We start from the raw sequence: 20,728 nt of genomic DNA on the forward strand, positions 1-20,728 counted from the left end.
ATTCTGTTGCAGCAATGCTAGGTGGCCACTGTTCTTCAGTGGGGTCAGGAACTTAATAAACTGTTTAGCAAGCATGAAGAGAGCTCAGGACATCCCTGATTTCTACAATCCCCATCTGTTTCTATCCTTTTCTCTGCTCCTTCATCACAAATTTCCTATCTATCCATTCTGTTGCAGCAATGATAGGTGGCCACTGTTCTTCACCTAAGCCTATGCAGTGGTGTTCCAGAAGGCTCAATTCTACTCTTACTTTATTATTCACCAATAACTTTTTTAATCTTAACCACTCTCCTTACCACTCTTATGCAGATGACTCTATGCTGCACCTTTGTAAGCCACTTTCTAGACATCTAACTGAAGGAATTAGAAAGGAGTCAGAAATTCAATCCCTCCACTATCCACTCAACACAATCTTCCAAAAAACTATCCCCCTTCTTCAACAACACACAATTCTTCCCCTTTTCTACATTAAATATTTTTGGTCTATCCTTCACTAAGAACTCTGAATTGGAAATTTCATGTGTCCTCTTGCCCACAGAGCTTCAAAGAAGCTGAATGTCCTGTATCGTCTCCATGAGTTTTTCTCTTCCTCACAGTTCCAAACCATTAAACAAGGATCTTATTTACCCATATAAGGAGTGTGCTTCTCACATATGGGGTGACACTCATACAGCTCTTCTGGACATGGTAGAGAGAAAAAGCTTTTTTGCCTCATCAACATCCCTCTCTGATTGACTCTTCAACCTCTTTCACTTTGTTGCAGTCCCGCATCTCTTGCTATCTTGTACCACAATTTTAATGCCAGCTGCATTTCAGAATTTGCTAACTGAATGTCTTTCCTTCTTCTTGCAGTCTTGCTGTGTAAGACTTTTCGCTCACTCTTACATTTATTTTGCTGATTTCCCTAATGCAAGAATCAACCAGTACAGTAGGATATATGACAATGCGCTGTAATTTTAATAAATAATTAATCGGAAAAACAAACTAAAACTGGCATAATGAACTTGCCACTCCAGCGAGCACTGGAATTTAGATAAAAATTTAATTGGAATAATGAACCAAAACTGGGAAGACAAACTTGCCATTCATGTGAGCACTGAAATTTTGATAAAAATTTAATCAGAATAACAAACTAAAACTCACAAGACTAACTCACCAGCTGTGTGAGCCACTGCTCACCTATCTGCCACCTGTCCCTTCTTCCCTTTTTTTCCTTTCCTCTCCCTTCTTTCATCTTGTCTTAAACCTTCCCTCCCTGTCACCTCCCCTCCTCCTTATCTGTCAGAGATAAGGGACAAGGGAGTGATACCTCATTATCTCTCTCCCCCTCATTCTTTTTGTCATTTCTGCTTCATCCTCACTCTTTCTCACTCTCTATACATACAGTGGAACCTTGGTCCTCAAACTTAATTTGTTCCTGAATACTGTTTGAAATCCAAAACACTAAAAAAATGAAACTATTTTCCACATAGGAATCAATGTAAAATGCATTAATCCATTCCCAGACACCCGTACACCCTGTCTTAGCAGCTTATGACTCATGATCCCATTGTTAAGATGGTCACCCCACAACATCTCCAGCTCAGAAATTAATTATCCAGAAAGGATGTACTGAATGAACTTAATGACATAGAAGTCATTAGAAGATACTGTTTAGACCATGAATGTATTCTCTTTGTCACTGATCTAGTGAGGGGAGCCTTACAGAGTGACACAGAGAGAAGAAACCCACTTACCACCAAAATTAAGGTGATCATAACACTTAGAGATCTTGCTGCTGGGAAAAGCTACTGGGAAAATGCAGTTATGCAGTAGTGATTGCATTGTGGGGACATCAAGAGAGCCACAGATGGCTCAGGAGCTGGGATTACTCCTGAGCTGGCCAAAAAACTGTTTGTTTATAATGAGGCTCTTCATCGGGATCACACTTACGTTATTTCAAAGACTGAATTACTGCCTTACACACTGTGTCTCTCCTCCAAATGTAAACAAACAAGGGAAATATTTATAAAAACTATAAATCAGTAATAAATGACAGCTTTTGCTTTTGTCTTTAATATTTGAAATCAAGTAACTTTGTTTGAGAAATGAATTATGGTACAGCAACTGAATGATTTGTTTGAAAAAGGGAGGCATTCAGTAATTGAAGTTCTACTGTAATTTGATTTTCATTCTCAATCAGTCTCATTCTATTTAGCAATCATTAGGATTATTCTTACTTTCACAGAGAGAGAGAGAGAGAGAGAGAGAGAGAGAGAGAGAGAGAGAGAGAGAGAGAGAGAGAGAGAGAGAGAGAGAGAGAGAGAGAGAGAGAGAGAGAGAGAGAGAGAGAGAGAGAGAGAGAGAGCTCTGATTTAAGGCAGGATTTACTGTAGGTATACGTGTGATGCTAACAGCAGGTAAATGTGACCATGACCGATACTTGTCAAAGCAATGTAAAACTCGAGGTGATAATGTGCATAACTCAGGATGGGAAGAATTTAGGACTAGGTGTGAAACTCGTGAGGGTACTGTATGTATACTTGTTGTCTTATCTGAAATATAATAGTACAAATGTGCTAATTTTTTTTTTTTTTTATTGTGGATTTTTTACATTATTTTCTGAAACCAATAAACTTTTTCTCATAGGTTCCTCAGTCACCATAAGGCACGTTTACCATAACTAACACTACATTGGAATGAATCATGTTCATTGTCACATATCCTGCTGTACTTTCAATGTCATTCCCTTTACAAGTACATTCTGGGACCCTTTGCCTGCATTGTATTTCCTCTTGTTGAAGTGAGGAGTTTCACGGAATCTTCACACCTGAAACGACTCTTTAGTATTCTTTTCCTTTTAAAGGAGGAAAAATGAGTGGGCCTTTTTTTCAGAATTTGTTTCTTTGTTCATGGGTCTTCCTCTCTTGTGCATAAGAAATGTATCTCTAGCAGAAGTAATATGGTGCCCATTCAACAGCTATGACCTAACAGCTGTCTGATCATAAATACAACTTTGGTACCAATCATGTGGTGGAAAATATTTTGTCTGTGCACTGCCATGGCTACAAGAATGTACAACAGAAAATGCTGGGTGTGTTCAAGACCCAAGTTTGATTTTGGTATGACTTTCCTCAAGGAAGACTACCAATTAAGGCTACCAAAGAACAAACTCACATCTATGGATTCTGTGTCCTTGATAAACAAATTTTTATTCCCTTCTAGCCTGCTTAATTAACATCTTGTGAAGAAATTATAAATAAAAAAAAATTCATGCTGCTTTAATTTTGGAATGTGCCATTTTTTGAGGCTGACTGCACAATGAGATGAAGCTTCCCTGTGAGTGCATCTCATGGTGGGTGGTAGAGTTGTCACACCCTATGCCATATCAAAATTAGGGCATCTGCAAAGGTCTGAATTGTCAGTAATCACCAGCTGTTTTAATGTAGGACTTAGCATATGGCATATGCTCTGGAGATGCATATTCTGAAATTGCCTCTAGTGATACATCTTGTTGTATTGTATCTATATGCAGCAAAATATTAATCCTAAGTGTTTATGTTAACAGCATCCATGGGATCTGGTGATACTTACTCTACAGAAGTTATTATAAGCTAAAGACTTATTTCTAGTCTCTTGCTACATATCTAGTTTAAGACATTTTTCCACTGGTTGCCAAATCCCATAAAAAAACTAAACAAGTATTCTTTGTGCTGCAGGAATACTGTGACAGCCAAAACTGTGCTGAGATAAAAGGACTGGTTGACATAAGACACACTGATTTCTTCAAAACACCAAAAACACCTGAGGTGGGAAATATGAGTTTGAAGTGTTGCTGTAAAACCTTGGTCTATACATGTGCTGTGGTTGATTGTACAAAAAAATCATGATAGAAGGACCAAGGTGTGAAAGGATGGGTTGTATTTCCAAAGAAAAAAGCAACAACTCAGAGAAGACATTGGGAGACACAAAGTACACAGACAAGCGGCACCTCTGGGAAGGCTTTGGGAGACACAATGTACACAGACAATCTTCATCAGAGTCCTGCTAAGATATAGTATTAAAACAAGGTTGTTTCTTTCATATGTGACAGGATTTCTAAAGTTGTTTGTTAATTGCATAACTTGAATGGATAAAGTAAATTTATATAGAGAGGAAAATAACATTCATCCATATCTACTTCATTTCTTTCACATACAACCTGCTTCTTATAGTAGCATTTACAATGCTTCTTACTACCCAGCAGTCTAATCCCACATTCAAAACAAATTCATTCATATTCCACCCTATGGTGACCTATGGTAACTCACTGGCAACCCTGTCTTCCTTAGCTGAGACTGTCATTCTTTCTTGAGAAGTACTTCTGTGCAGACTCTGGTTCCTACAGTACTCTCATTTTCATTACCCAGCTGTCACTCATTTTTCTAACCTAACTACTCCCACCCACACATGCTTCTTCTCCCCCCCCTCCAGTCCACAAGGAACAGTGGAGCATGAGGACACACAACTCCAGTGCCTCTTACTACCAGCACCAGATCCACTTTGTCAGCCCACAACTTCAGTCTGTGGCAATGGGATCTTTGGCCACAGCACAAGATCTTGATCCAAGGATCCCTGGTCCTACATGGCCTGCAATCTCCACCAGAATTCCTGATGATCCCTGGGGAGATGATTCCGAGGATGAGTCTGACACTAGAGCCAACACAGAGGATTCAGTTCCAGTTTTCCATACTATGATGGCCTACATTACCTGATCTTTTCCTGAGGTGCTAGGGAATGCATAGAAAGATCACTGCCCAGCTCCACCTGGGAAGGTCAGGCATCAGAGGATCGACACATTCGGTTCACCAGGATGCAGCCTATGGATTATTCCTTTAATGCAGCCACCAAGGGTTCACTTCTGGATAATGAGGGATCAAGGCCCTCCCTTGCCCATTACCCATCCAACAGGTACAAGAAGATTTACTCTGTAAGTGGGCATGAATCAGTATGGAAAGCGGCCAAGCTGAACATGCATTGCCCTTACTACTAGGGGTAAGGATCTTCAGGTGGTGGTCCAGCATGTAGACATGACCCACCTCAAGGGAATCTTAGCATGCCAACTTGAGGCACAGAACTTTCTGTTCTGGGGTGTGGGTGCATTCTACAAGCTCTTTCCATCCCTCCAACCTGCACAAGAGGATATGCTTCTAGCAGATCAACTGTTTCGGAGCATTCAGTTTGCCATGGTGGACACAGCAAAGGATTCAGCTATTGCTTTAGCTGATATTAAGGCCATGAGGAGGGAGGCAATCCTCTCTCACCTTCCACCAGCATTTAAGTCAGAACTTGACTCTGCCTAACTGTTTGATGAGGACAGGGTTAAGGAAACTGTTCTGGCAGCAGATAAGGCTGCTTCCATTTCTTTCCAGCAAGCAGCAACTCGGGCACTGGTTAAGCCATGGCCATCTCCGAGCACTCCTTTGGTGAATTATGGTTTGTGGACTAACCCTTCAGGGTCTTCTGCTTTTTGCTGGCCTGCCTACTTGCATCACAACTTGACCTTGTCTTCATAAGCAAGACCAACCCAATGTCAGAAGTCTACTCCTGGATCTCTCCCTTATCCTCGTCCTAAGCCACCAGGCAAGTTTTTCCACAAGTAGCTCCATGGACCCCTGGATTCAAGTAAGAGGTTGCCTTGCTAAGAATCTGGACAGTTGGATTGCCATTGAGACAGAGGCATGGGTTTTCCCCATCCTCAGCCAAGGTTACAAGATCCCCTTTGCTACACCACCATCAGTCACCTCAAATCCCATCATCTCAAGATCATATTCCAAGGGCTCCAAGAAGGGCATGGCATTAGAATCTGAGGTTCACCTTCTAGCAAAAGGAGCAATAGAAGAGGCAGCAGCAACTCCAGGTTTTTACAGTCACCTTTTTGTAGCAAATAAAGCCACCAGAGGGTTTTGCCCCATCCTTGACCTCTCCTCCCTGAACCAGTTTGTCATCACCACTCCAATCAGGATGGAATCAGTAAGGACAGTCTGTCAGCAATTTGCAGTCATGACTGGATGATGGCCATTGATCTCAGGAACACTTACGTCCAAATCCCACCCAGACAGTTGCCAATTCCTTCGTTTTGTTTGGGATGGTTGTTACTTCCAATTCAAGGTCCTTTGCTTTGGGCTCACCACAGCTCCACAAGTTTTCACCACAATGATGGGTCTGGTTTCACAGGTTTCACATCACCAGGTATTCGTCTCCTCCATTATCTGGACGACTGGTTGCTATTGGCACCCTCAGAACAGAAGGCTCTAGAAGCAACCAGTTGCCTTCTCAATCTGTACACTTCCATAGGAATTAAAGTAAATTGTGAAAAATCCTTGCTGACCCCCTTTTTTTAGGGATGGAGATTCTTTCTCCTCTATTGAAGGTTTTCCTGACACAGCAGTGCCTGGACAATCTTCAGCACCAAATCAAATCCTTTCTGTGTTCAAGCTCCCCCAGCAAGAGCACGGTTAATGCTCTTGGACCACATGTCCTCTCTTATCCATTTGATTCCTGGGGTGAGACAGAGAATGAGAGGCCTCCAGTTACACCTTTCCTGGTCATGGAACTGACAGTTCCAGTGAGACGACCTTCCAGTTCCCTGAGATGGCAAAGTTCTAAACAATCTTTAATGATGGTCACCGGATTCCAATCTACAAATAGGACAGTTGGCCTCTCCAGAAGCCAACTCACACACAGACTAAGAAGCACGCTCTACATATCAATCTCCTCCCAGCAAGCACACCACGCTATTTTCATGTAGCGTCAAAGTGAAAAGGTGAATTTTATTTTCTATATAAGGGACACATGGTATACATGGTGAAAAGTCATCAACCTAACAAAGCTATTGGGTGTTGCTTGTATTATGAATGTTAATACTTTTGTGCGATGATGATACAGAACCTCACTAAATACACTGTAATTTACTCTTTACAATGTGGTTGTTAAATGTATCATATTGCTATAATGTCTTGTTTCACTATCGACTTCTGTTTTGTTAGGCAAAAATTAATGAATTAAGAGCACCAAAGCAAGATTTCACTGAAGACCGCATCACATGGGAAATTTCTCCCAATATGTTAGTCAGGTTTGTTCTTTTCTGTTGTTCATCACCTGAACAACTATAAAGGATTGAGTGAAAACTTATAGAAAAATTATATTAGTAATTACAACTATTAGATTTTTTTATGAGCTGACAGAAGCAACCAACTGATCGCCACAGCTTTAATTGTAGGCTATTTATTTGTCCTTATAGGTTAATTTCTTATAATTTTTATATTCCTTTGGGGAAGCTAGTTTATCACTGTTACAGACAGATGAAAATTCCACCTGGATCTCCTTTTGATTACATGTAAACTTAAAGGAATCTTAAAAGACTAACCAATTACACCTCTGTTTCCAGACTGTTTGACATAAGATGTGCATGCATGTCTGTGCATTTGTGTGCTTTTTATGCTTATATGTTTTTTTCAGTTTTACAGGAGTGAACAGGAAGAGCAGAAGCTAGAATAAGCAAAATAAATACACACATAGAATGGATAAAGCGTTAAAAGCGATATAAGAAGAGGAAGAAGACCTTGGACACAAGCCACTGACCAATATTCACAAGATACCAACTGACTGGAGAAGCCATACTGGGCATGCAAGTGCTTTTTTGAGGAAATAAAAGTATTTACTTACTATTTGTTAGTGATACCATGAATTCTTATGCTGTATAGCATTGTATGTAAGCTAATAAGTTAAATGTTGCATACATTTAATGGTAGAAAAAAAAAGTAATGTCGAATGTGAAGCTATGCCATAGGTCTGGGTGTGCTTAGAATTGTGTTATCTTTATAGTTTTATGATCACTACGCATTTATCTACTACATAGCAGGGCTACCTAGCCACTATGTACAGCTACCTGGCTATGGTTGTGGGCACTTAACATGATACCACAATGATAAAAACCCATGCACAGTGATAAAACCCTATGCATGATATTGGTTATTAACGACAGGTTAATTATTACATGATGGTACTGCACACAAATTTTACCTATTTTGTTATGGTAGAGTAAATATTCGTATGTTAGTTGGATTGTGAGAGGTTAGAGGATGAAGCAGGATGCATTTTATGAATAGTTTACAGGTTTGTTAAATTAGGTAAGACAGTGCAAGGTTAGGGAGTTTGAGGGTGATGAAGTATATCCTTTATTACCATATTGCTTAGGTAAGAGTTAGCTAAATCAAGTTAAAATAAATCATATCAGGGGAAGTTACAAGACTACCTAAATAAAGTGGGATGCATTTGACTGAAAATTTATCAGTTTGTTAGGTTAAGTTGGATTGATAAAAGGTACATTTGGGGAGGATAAATAAATAAATGGATAGGCTTCCCTAAAAATCTTAGCCAGATTACATTTGGTTGGTTTCTTGCTTATAGCAAATTTTGTAGCATAAAGGTAGATTTACTAGTCCACCTATTTTTTCTGAAAAGGCTCCCAATATTATGCAGCAAATGTAGTGAAGCTGAACAAGCTGGTAATGTGAGTTATGACAATCCACATCACTTGCTCATTAGTATACCTATTCAGTAGCTACTTAAAAGGAAATAAAGAAGGTTGGTACCTGTTTTGGCTTTACAAAATGATAGGTACAGCCAAGTAAGACAGGATGTGTACAATGCAAGCAAAATTGTGATGTGCTCTGTTTTCATTTTACTGTAACTTTTGTGAAAATCTGGATATTCAAGGTGTGACATGGTGTGTTGGGCAAGAACTGAATATTAATATTAAATAATAATTAATTAATTAATTAATATTAAAAGTAATTAATTCAATAATAATATTTTTTTTGTTTTTAATTAATATATCTTGGCAAATTAAATATTCTTTGTTAATTTTAAGTTAGATAAGGTAATGAACATCCTTCTTGGTCACTAAATTCTATGGTAGTTTATTTTTTGTTAGGTGCTTAGTAGGTTGTTAAAAAATCTTTGGTCACTGTACAGTAAAATCCCTCTTATCCGGCATCACCGGGACTGCCGACATGCTGGATACTTGAATAGAAATGAAATTATGTCCACAATCACCACCCTACACTCACGCATCTTACCATAACAAAGATCAGCTGATCTTAATCAGCAGCTGATCTGATCAGCTGCTTAAGTGTAAGCACAACATGCTTCCTCTTTTCTACAACTTTAGGCATGATGAAGGCGTCAGGCGATAAACAGTGCACACGCGGGACTGAGTCACTGAGTAAAGACAGTGCAGTGGGCCGCGGTTGGCGCAAAGCAGTGCGCTCTGGTGGCGAGGGGTCAAAGTATGCTTCGCGTGGGAATTTTAATCAATTTTATGAGTACACATTGATTTTTTATTGATTTTAAGGCTTGGGGAAAAATGTGCTGGATACTTGAAGCTGCCGGATACTCGAATGCCGGATGAGAGGGATTTTACTGTATTACCTGTTGTACAGTATATTATGTAATTTAGGTTAGTTATTAAGTTCTTGGTTTTATTAAAAAATCTTTCTTGGTCACATTATCCCCCCTCTCTCTCTCTCTCTCTCTCTCTCTCTCTCTCTCTCTCTCTCTCTCTCTCTCTCTCTCTCTCTCTCTCTCTCTCTCAGGCTAACTTTTGTGTTTCATTGGCAGCTTCAGAAAGCTGGCAGCCTTGGATAGCAGTGTGGCAGTTCCAAAGCACCTCAATCAACAACTTATAAGTGAGTAGCTTTACCTACAGTATATGAAGAAGTCATTATCATGTAAGAATTCAGCAACTAGTGACAGCCTGTATGTCTTCTGATAGCATGGCACAGACAATATTCTTCAGGCAGTGAGACATTGCAAACCAAGTTAGCACACATGATAAATATTAATGCATCATTTGATGATACATAGATAATTCTACAGATCAGGTCTTCTCTTGAGCTATAACCCACAATTTCTGCCAAAATCAACTATATCTGTGAAGAGTATGAATGTCACAACCCTTTGTGCAATTGCATTAATGCCTGCCTCTGTAGCTGCACACCATTGTGGTTTCAAGTAAACGAGTTTTCTCCTTGAAGGTAATGCCTAACACATTTATTTTATGCAATGCACACACACAAACACACACACACACACACTATAATAATGACTTAATATGCAGATATGTAGAGAAGCTCTTTTGCATGGCCAGTTGACTAACATTTTAATAAATTTTTACCCAAATATTAGCACCATTAGGAGGAGGCAGTAGACACCTGCCGAAACAATAATTACTCCCAGTGAGGTCTAAAGCACTGTTCAGGGGGTGCTGTGAACTTATCATTAAACCCAGCTGTGACCTCACTGAATGTTTCCCTTTGTGTCTCACAACACAAGGGGGCAGTCACAGCCTGACCTCTAAAGACAACTCTCTTCCTCCACACAAAACTACAAGCACCTAATAACACACACACCCTTCACTCAAATATTTTAAAATCATCATGGCGACTCCTACACCAGCCTCGGAGTCCCCATCTGGGGAGGGGACCATAAATGTCCCCAGGTCGGACTGCCTTTCTGTCGACGACCCTAAGTGTCTTGACACCCCCCTCAACTTTTTCTTCATTAACTTTTGCAACATTCGCAGTCTAAGATCTAATTTTCAATCTGTAGAACACCACCTCTCCTCTTCTAAACCTCATCTTTTTTTCCTCACTGAAACTCAGGTGTCTGAGGCAACTGACAGTAGCCCCTTTTCTGTTCCCTCCTACTTTCTCTATCCTCATTTTTGATCCAAAGCTGGATGCTGTGTTTATGTGCGCAATAACTTAACCTGCTCTCGTGCCCACGCTCTTGAATCTTCCGAGTTTTCCACCATCTGGCTACGACTACAGAGTCACTCTCATACTAAATTTATCTGTGCTGTATACCTCTCTCCTAACTCCTCTGACTATAAGAAATTATTTGACTACTTAACTTCCAAAGTAGAGCACATTCTGACTCTCTTCCCTTTTGCAGATATCTCCATTCTTGGAGACTTCAATGTTCACCACCAGCTTTGGCTTTCCTCTCCCTTCACTGACCATCCTGGTGAACTAGCCTACAACTTTGCTATCCTCCATGACCTAGAGCAATTGGTGCAACACCCTACTCGTATTCCTGACCGTCTTGGAGATACGCCCAACATTCTTGACCTTTTCCTGACCTCTAATCCTTCTGCTTATGCTGTCACCCTTTCTTCTCCGTTGGGCTCCTCCGATCACAATCTCATATCCTTATCTTGTCCTATCACTCCAATACCTCCTCAGGATCCCCCTAAGCGAAGGTGCCTCTGGCGTTTTGCCTCTGCTAGTTGGGGGGACCTGAGGAGGTATTTTGCTGATTTTCCTTGGAATGACTACTGCTTCCGTGTCAGAGACCCGTCTTTGTGTGCTGAGTGCATAACAGAGGTGATAGTGTCTGGCATGGAGGCATACATTCCTCACTCTTTTTCTCGTCCTAAACCTTCTAAACCTTGGTTTAACACAGCTTGTTCTCATGCTATACATGATAGAGAGGTGGCCCACAAAAGGTACTTAAGCCTTCCATCACCAGAATTTTATGCACTTTATATTTCTGCCCGGAACCATGCCAAGTCTGTTCTCCAACTAGCCAAAAACTCCTTCATTAACAGAAAATGTCAAAACCTTTCAAGATCTAACTCCCCTCATGATTTCTGGCATCTAGCCAAAAAATATCTCTAATAACTTTGCTTCTTCTTCTTTCCCTCCTCTATTTCAACCAGATGGCACCACTGCTATCACATCTATTTCTAAAACTGAACTCTTTGCTCAAACCTTTGCTAAAAACTCAACCTTGGACGATTCTGGGCTTGTTCCTCCCTCTCCTCCACCCTCTGACTACTTCATGCCACCTATTAAAATTCTTCACAATGATGTTTTCCATACCCTCGCTGGCCTAAACCCTCGGAAGGCTTATGGACCTGATGGGGTCCCTCCTATTGTTCTCCGAAACTCTGCCTCCGTGCTTGCACCTTGCCTAGTCAAACTCTTTCAGCTCTGTCTGTCAACATCTACCTTTCCTTCTTGCTGGAAGTTTGCCTACATTCAACCTGTTCCTAAAAAGGGTGACCGTTCTAATCCCTCAAACTACCATCCTATTGCTTTAATTTCCTGCCTATCTAAAGTTTTTGAATCTATCCTCAACAAGAAGATTCTTAAACATCTATCACTTCACAACCTTCTATCTGTTCGCCAGTATGGGTTCCGTCAAGGCCGCTCTACTGGTGATCTTCTGGCTTTCCTTATTAAGTCTTGGTCATCCTCTTTTAGAGATTTTGGTGAAACTTTTGCTGTTGCCTTGGACGTATCAAAAGCTTTTGATAGAGACTGGCACAAAGCTTTGATTTCCAAACTACCCTCCTACGGTTTCTATCCTTCTCTCTGTAACTTCATCTCAAGTTTCCTTTCTGACTGTTCTATTGCTGCTGTGGTAGAAGGTCACTGTTCTTCTCCTAAATCTATTAACAGTGGTGTTCCTCAGGGTTCTGTCCTGTCACCCACTCTCTTCTTATTATTCACTAATGATCTTCTAAACCAAACTTCTTGTCCTATCCACTCCTACGCTGATGATACCACCCTGCACTTTTCCACGTCTTTCCATAGACGTCCAACCCTTCAGGAGGTAAACATATCACGCAGGGAAGCCACAGAACGCCTGACTTCTGATCTTTCTAAAATTTCTTATTTGGGCAGAGCAAACTTGGTATTGTTCAATGCCTCAAAAACTCAATTCCTCCATCTATCAACTTGACACAACCTTCCAGACAACTATCCCCCTCTTCTTCAATGACACTCAACTGTCCCCCTCTTCTACACTGAACATCCTCGGTCTGTCCTTTACTTATAATCTGAACTGGAAACTTCACATTTCATCTCTAGCTAAAACAGCTTCTATGAAGTTAGGCGTTCTGAGACGTCTCCGCCAGTTTTTCTCACCCCCCCAGCTGCTAACTCTGTACAAGGGCCTTATCCGTCCATGTATGGAGTATGCTTCACATGTCTAGGGGGGATCTCACTCATACTGCTCTTCTAGACAGGGTGGAATCAAAAGCTTTTCGTCTCATCAACTCCTCTCCTCTAACTGACTGTCTTCAGCCTCTCTCTCACCGCCGCAATGTTGCATATCTAGCTGTCTTCTACTGCTATTTTCATGCTAACTGCTCTTCTGATCTTGCTAACTGCATGCCTCCCCTCCTTCCGTGGCCTCGCTGCACAAGACTTTCTTCTTTCTCTCACCCCTATTCTGTCCACCTCTCTAATGCAAGAGTTAACCAGTATTCTCAATCATTCATCCCTTTCTCTGGTAAACTCAGGAACTCCCTGCCTGCTTCTGTATTTCCACCTTCCTATGACTTGAATTCCTTCAAGAGGGAGGTTTCAAGACACTTATTCATCAATTTGTGACCACTGCTTTGATCCTTTTATGGGACTGACATTTCAATGGGCATTTTTTTTTATTAGATTTTTGTTGCCCTTGGCCAGTGTCCTTCCTACATAAAAAAAAAAAAAAAAAAAAAAAAAAAGGAAATTGGTAAGAACATCTGTGCACTAAATTGGCTGATGAAACATTCAAAAGGAAATTGGTAAGAACAAGTTGTATGATCTTAGAGATAAGAAATTGTATTATGAAGTGTTTTGATGCTTCTATTATTTATTGTAGACAGTTCTAGATACTTTGAATATAGATGTCAGATTATTTTTTCATGCAGAAGAACAGTATATTTTAAGGTATTTATGATGCTCTTCTTATTTATTACAGACACTGTATTTGTCATCTTTAGGAAAGCACAGCCTTGGAGACAGTTTGTAGGATTTTTAAAAAGCTTGAGAGCAGTGGTGTGGGGTAATCAGACAGCTTGAAGGGAAAGAAGGGAAAGCTAGCATTTACTGATCCTCCTATCTGCAAAGTTGTCATCAGTAAGTATACAGAATTGTTTATTTACAACATTAAGTAGTAAGAAAATATTTTGCTGTGGTTGACAGTAAAACCTCACAAAGGCAAAATCATCCAAAGTGGAAGATGAAATTAGTGAGGCCCTAAAGCATTCCCTAAAAAGAAGAGTTGGCCCAAAGTATAATGTAAGCAGTGAATTTAATTTGCTCTGTTTTGCTATTCCCTCAACTTTATCACTTATAATTTTAGATAATAAAGAATATGCATTTGGTATTAAAACAGCACCTCAATGTGCATCTCATCCCCTTCACCATTCTGCTTTTCACTCCACTTGTACATGCACCCATACTCCATCATATGCACACTCTCAATGGTCTTGCCCTATCATCTATCACTCTACCTGCTCCTCTCAGGTAATTCATTTCCACTGCACACATTCTTGACTGCTCTTCCCTATTTCTAGCCCATGTTTCTAGAGCTGTGCACTATTGTTGATAGGGTAGACCTGTTTTTTAAACATCTCTTAAGACCCCTATAAAAACATTCCTCATTTTCATATGCTTTGCAATAACTTTTGATTCCTTCTCATAAATGTCTACACTCTCAACCTAACATCATATGTTTCTTCCCACAGGAACCTGAGCCTAAGAGACACAAGTGTTTAGTACAAGGGTCATCAGATTCTGATGACTAGCCACAGTTGAAATAAGGGCAGATGCCAAGATGCACAGTGCCCTGCAGTATGAGGCAATCCACCTGCACACTCCTGTCCTCATCCTTCCAGCTCTGTGCCAGTGCCAATTCTACTTCACTCCAAAGTATCACTGATTTCCCTCTTCTCATGTACTAGGTGAAATTTATATTCTTTTTAAAATTTGTAATATATTTTAAAATTTATTTTATTTCTGCACTGTTACCAGGAGAGGCGCAGAGATCATTCTTTCTTTACCATGCACTATAAGGCACTCTCTCTCTCTCTCTCTCTCTCTCTCTCTCTCTCTCTCTCTCTCTCTCTCTCTCTCTCTCTCTCTCTCTCTCTCTCTCTCAAGTTAGGGAAGATGTTCCTTTCCCTGAATGTTTTGTTTTTGCCTGTGCTTTACCTAGTGTCCCTACTTTTCCAAATGTGGCTATCAATTAGTGGCATTTGATAAAGGATATATCTGCAGCAAGAAGGTAAAGTTTAGTAATAAGAATATCAGTCATCCCTTTCCTAAACTATTGAGCAAACTCTCAGTTGCATGTCTAACTTTGTTACACTTGAATAGTTAGGCAATAATAAAAACACCTAATTATATTTATTCTGAGTATCTGACTCACATCTATAGTTTAAAAGTAAAGAATAAAAAAAATAATAAAGCACATAGTAGATGCTTTGAATCTTTTATTCAATATTTTTTTTTTTAACTAAGGATCCCCTGAATTTTTGACAAATGTAATTATTTCTATTATTGCCTAATTATGGAACAGTATTTTAGAAAGTGTTGGACATGCAAATGAGAGTTTGCTCAACAGTTAAAGGAAGGGATGACTGATATTAATTTATTTGAACTGCATATTTTTTTACTTTTTTAATGTTGGTCTTTAATTTTCAAAACTGATATGCTTTACTTAACCCCATGGTGTAAGGTGTCTGTTCTTATTTGATGAATACCAATATGCAGAAAATGTTAGTTAAATAAAAGCTGCAATTCTTGTTATATATTTATGGCCTACAAGGAATGTACTATTTTTGATAATATATATATATATATATTTATGGCGCATGTGAAATGCATTATTTTTGTCAACACTTTATGCCCTTCCTGGAATGTACAATATTTGTTAATACATATCAGTGCTCCTGGAATGTATTTTTGTTAATATATACTAATTTATGGCCTACTTGGAATGTACTATTTTTGTTAATACATATTTTATACCCTTCCTTGAATATATTATTTTTGTTAATATACATTCAAACCATTCTTAGAATGTACTTATTTTGTTGATATATATTTATGGCCTTCATGAAATGTACTATTTTTAATATATACTATTTATACCCAACCTTGAATGTACTATTTTTTTGTTAATATGGGCTATTTGTGCACTATCTGATTATGTACTATTTCTGTTTCTTAATACATATATCTTACTGAGAGTATATTATTTTTGATATAATAAATTTCTCTATATTAACAGCTGCTTTGAATATAGACCTTTCATTATCATCACAATGACATTAACTAAAAGTGCTATGTAAGTAGTTAGGAGGTGACTTTTTCATGTACATTTCTATGTGGTTTTCACGTTATTTCTGGTCTACAGATCTATGTTGATTTCACACTATATGTAACATTACTGCAACGATGGTGCAATATGATGATCACGTGGTGACCACGTAGATGTGTTTGCTGGGTTGGAGCTCAAGGCCATTCATCTGAGTCTGGCTCACTTTGCAGCATACTTTCACAGCAAGACAGTGGTGGTGTTCTCAAACAATGCCAAAGCCCTGTCGTACCTGGCCAAAGGAGGCAGGACTCGTTCCAGGATGCTCAATGAGGAGGCACAAGGGATCCTTCAATAGGTAGAAGATCATGCCATTCAGATCCTAACCCAGTTTATGAACGGGTTGTCCAATGTCCTGGCAGACTGCCTCAGCAAACAGGCATATACTTTCCACAGAATGGACACTTCATCAGAATGTCTGCAGTCAGCTCTTGAGGCTTTGGAGTTATCCAATCGTGGATTTGTACACATCAAGGCTCAACTCTCAACTTCCAAATCTCATTTCTCTGTTCCAAGATCCAATGGAAATAGTCAAGGATGCTTTCCTGTACAGCTGGAATCATTAGGAATTGTACACCTTTTCCCCCTTCCCGCTGATCAGGAAGGTTCTCAACAAGCTGAGGTTTACCTGTCATGCCAACCTCATCCTGATTGCACCATTCTGTCCATAGAGAGAATGGTTTCTAGATCTTAAACAGGCCTCAGTGGACACTCCTTGGCACCATCTGCAGCACAGAGACTTTCTTTGTTAGCCACACGCTTGCAAGTTCCATTAGGCTCTACCCATGCTACGTGAAAACTGTCAAGTGAGTCCTCAGACACCGAGGCTATTCTTCTGGAGTTATGAAATGGCAAAATGGCAAAATCTAAATGACCTCCTACACTTATGAACTACCAATATAAGTGGAAGAGGTTCAGAGATGCAAGAAGGAGGGTCACACTGTCTCGAATTCTTCCTGCCATAAATTTGCTGATTTTTTTGTCTTTCTAAGACAACAGTGCAATCTGTCAGTTACCACTATTAAAAAAAAAAAGAAATGGTCCTCATGGCCTTAACCCATTCCTTCTTCAAACCTTTACACTAGTCATCCATACATGATTTGATAAGGAACAGCCAAGAGATTTGGTGATGGAGTTGAAAAAAACCTGTTTAAAAAATCCAACCCACTTTTTTTTGGGGTGTTTTATTGTTTTTAAGTTTTATATCTTTTCTGTTTTATTCTTCATATTTATATGTAAATCAGTTTAAATAAACAATTGAGAACTAATCTAAGAGTGAAAGAAAAATTTGAATTTTTTTTTCATGTAGGAGGGGGACTGGCCAAGAGCAACAAAAATATAATAAAAAAAGGTAAAAAAAATACAGGATAAGTGTGTTGAAATCTCCCTCCTGAAAGAGTCTAAGTCACTGGAAAGAGGAAATACAGAAGCAGGCTGGGAGTTCCAAAGTTAACCAGAGAAAGGGATGAATGATTGAGATTAGAGAGGTGGACAGAATAGAGGTGAGCGGCAAGGCTGTGGGAGGAGTCAGAAGAGCCATTTGCATGAAAATAACAGTAAAAGATAGCAAGAGATGCAACATTGCAGTGATGAGAGAGACTGAAGGCAGTCAGTTAGAGAGGAGTTGATAAGTCAAAAAGTTTTTTATCCTACCTTGTCTAAAACAGTGGTATGGAAACTCCCCAATACATGTGAAGCATACTCCATACATGGATGGATAAGGCCCATGTACAGAGTTAGCAGCCAGGGGGTGAGAAAAACTGGCAGAGACAACTCAGTATGCCTTAACATCATAGAAGCTGTTTTAGCTAGAGATGAGATGTGGAGTTTCCAGTTTAGGCTATAAGTAAAGGGGAGACTGAGGATGTTAAGTGTAGAAGAAGGGGCCAGTTGAGTGTAACTGAAGAAGAGGGGATAGCTGTCTGAAAGGTTGTGTCAAATTGATAAGTGGAGGAATAAAGTTTTTTGAGGGACTGAACAATACTAATTTTGCTCTGCCCCAATCAGAAATATTAGAGAGCCCAGAAGTCAGGTGTTCTGTGGCTTCCCTGTGAGAGCTGTTTACTTCCTGTAGGGTTGGATGTCTATGAAAAGATGTGGAAAAGTGCAGGGTGGTATCATCAAAGTAGGGGTGAATAGGACCAGAAGTTTGGTTTAGAAGATCATTAATGAATAACAGGAAGAGAGTGAGTGACACGACAGAACCCTGAGGAACACCACTTGTTAACAGATTTAGGAGAATAGTGACCATCTACTACAGCAGCAACAGAATGGTCAGAAAGGAAATTTGAGATGAAGTTACAGAGAGGAGGATAGAAGCTGTAGGAGGGTAGTTTGGAAATCAAAGCTTTCAGCCAGACTATCAAAAGCTTTTAATATGCCTAAGGCAGCAGCAAAAGTTTCACCAAAATCTCTAAAAGAGGATGACCAAGACTCAGTAAGGAAAGCCACAAGATCACCAGTAGAGCGGCCTTAACAGGTAATCAGACAGAAGGGTATGAAGTGATAGATGTTTAAGAATCTTCCTGTTGAGGATAGATTCAAAACTTTAGAGAGGCAGGAAATTAATGCAATAGGATGATAGTTTGAGGGATTACAGTGGTCACCCTTTTTAGGAACAGGCTGAATTTAGGGAAACTTCCAGTAAAAAGGAAAGGTAGACAGAGTTGGAAGAGTTTGACTAGGCAAGGTGCAAGCACAGTGGCATAATTTTGGAGAACAATGGGAGGGACCCCATCAGGTTTGTAAACTTTCTGAGAGTTAAGGCCAGCGAGGACACAGAAAAGATCATTGCAAAGGATTTTGATAGGTAACATGAAATAGTCATCAGAGGATGGAGGAAAGGGAGGAACAAGCCCTGAATCATCCAAGGTAGACTTTTTAGCAAAGGTTTGAGCAAAGAGTTCAGCTTTAGGGATAGATGTGACAGCAGTGGTGCCACCTGGTTGAAATAAAAGAGGGAAAGAAGAAGAAGCAAAGTTATTGGCTAGGGGAGTTAGATCTTGAAAGATTTTAACACTTTTTTCTAATGAAGAACAAACACTTGTTTAGGTCATGCTGATACAGGCTGGCCTGGTTGGACAAAGCGTGTGTTAACTTGTGCTTTACAGGAAATGAACTTGTCAGACTTGACTACTTTTACATTTTTTTATGTATGTGTACATATACGGACCTTAATTATCAACATGATACAGAACTAAATTTTGATATGTAAAATATTTTTAAAAACCTAAAAAAAAACCCACCTGGCTGTTTTTTATTTATTTATTTTTTTTTTGGGGGTGGGTGAGTTTTTTTTTTTTTTTTTTTATATCAACCTTGGTTGGTGAGCTTTATGCCCTGTCGTGGGTCACAGCCATGCAAGGGGAGGATTTAATTTTGTCTTACCTTCCTCAATTTGTGGCAAAAACAGAAACAGCCATTAAGTCCATTCCTAGGGAGCTTCGGCTACATAGTCTTTCCTTGTTTGTGAGACAGGAAGATGAGGAACATCTGCTTTTTTCCTGTGAGATCTTTAAACAGGTATCGTCAGGTGACTTCCTCATTGTCCAGTTCCAGGAATCTTTTTGTGTTAGCACAGGAACCCAAATGGCCAATGTCTAAGATGGCAATCTCCTTTTTCTTTTGGGATACAATTAAAACGGCCCACAAGTCTATTCCTGAAGCCTTATGCCTTTTGTTTAAGATCCAGGCTCATGACATTGGGGGCATCACCACATTTATGCTTCTCTGGAGGAACAGGTCCATTCTTCCATCTTAGAAGCAGCCTGCTGGAAGACCTGTTTCATGTTTGTGGACTACTACTTACGAGACATTCAGAGGCAAGAGGGAGATGTCTTTGCCTTGGGACCAGTAGTTGCTGCTGGGGACTTGGTAGCTTAACTCCCCTCTCAGCACATCCATCTTTCAGGACAGCAATTGCCTAAGTGTCAGGGTCTGGTTAATTGGTGTCATGACAGTTTCTGTGGCTTGGAATCCCAAAAGGACACCACCCTCTTACAATAGTATAATGATTGGAAATTTACTGGAGCACTTCCTTGTGCCTTCCTTGCATCCCCTACACCTACAATGGTTTGAGTTACTGACAGGTGGTGACCAAAGGACACTGTGGCTCAAGGCCCCATGTTGCCAATGGTTCCCCTAGACCATCATGGAGGAAGCCATTAGTCCATACCTTCGGCCATGATGCAGCCTCCTGGAGGAAGCCAGTAGTCCATACCTTCAGCCATGATGCAGTCTCCTTGATACTCTCTCATGTCTCAGGATCCTAACTCTAGGTGAGACTTAATAGAGTCATAATGTGGACCATTTACTCTTTGTCGTATTCCACTCCTATAGCATATCCCCGCTCTGCCATGCATCAAGAAAGAATGATGGTTTCAGCTGAGGGAGGCAGAGTTGCCAATAAGTTACCAGATCGTCATAGGGTGGAATACGAATTAATTTGTTTTGAATGTGGGATTAAATGGCTGGGTGGTGAGAAGCATTGTAAATGCTAATATAAGAAGCATGTATGTGAAAATGTATTTTATTTCTGAAAATGATA

At 39.8% G+C, this 20,728-nt stretch overlaps 1 protein-coding gene and 1 long non-coding RNA gene across 2 annotated transcripts in view; one reads left to right on the plus strand and one right to left on the minus strand.

Annotated features, from left to right (window-relative positions):
- LOC135108109 (natural resistance-associated macrophage protein 2-like) overlaps positions 1 to 20,728 on the minus strand; it is a 134,044-nt gene that overhangs the window by 84,430 nt on the left and 28,886 nt on the right. The window lies entirely within an intron of this gene.
- Positions 1,851 to 17,099, plus strand: LOC135108110 (uncharacterized). The gene is made up of 4 exons (XR_010272146.1): positions 1,851 to 7,674; positions 9,643 to 9,710; positions 13,780 to 13,937; positions 14,549 to 17,099. It is a non-coding gene; the product is annotated as an uncharacterized LOC135108110 (long non-coding RNA).

Source organism: Scylla paramamosain, chromosome 16 (genome assembly GCF_035594125.1).
Source record: "Scylla paramamosain isolate STU-SP2022 chromosome 16, ASM3559412v1, whole genome shotgun sequence".
Lineage (NCBI taxonomy): Eukaryota > Metazoa > Arthropoda > Malacostraca > Decapoda > Portunidae > Scylla > Scylla paramamosain.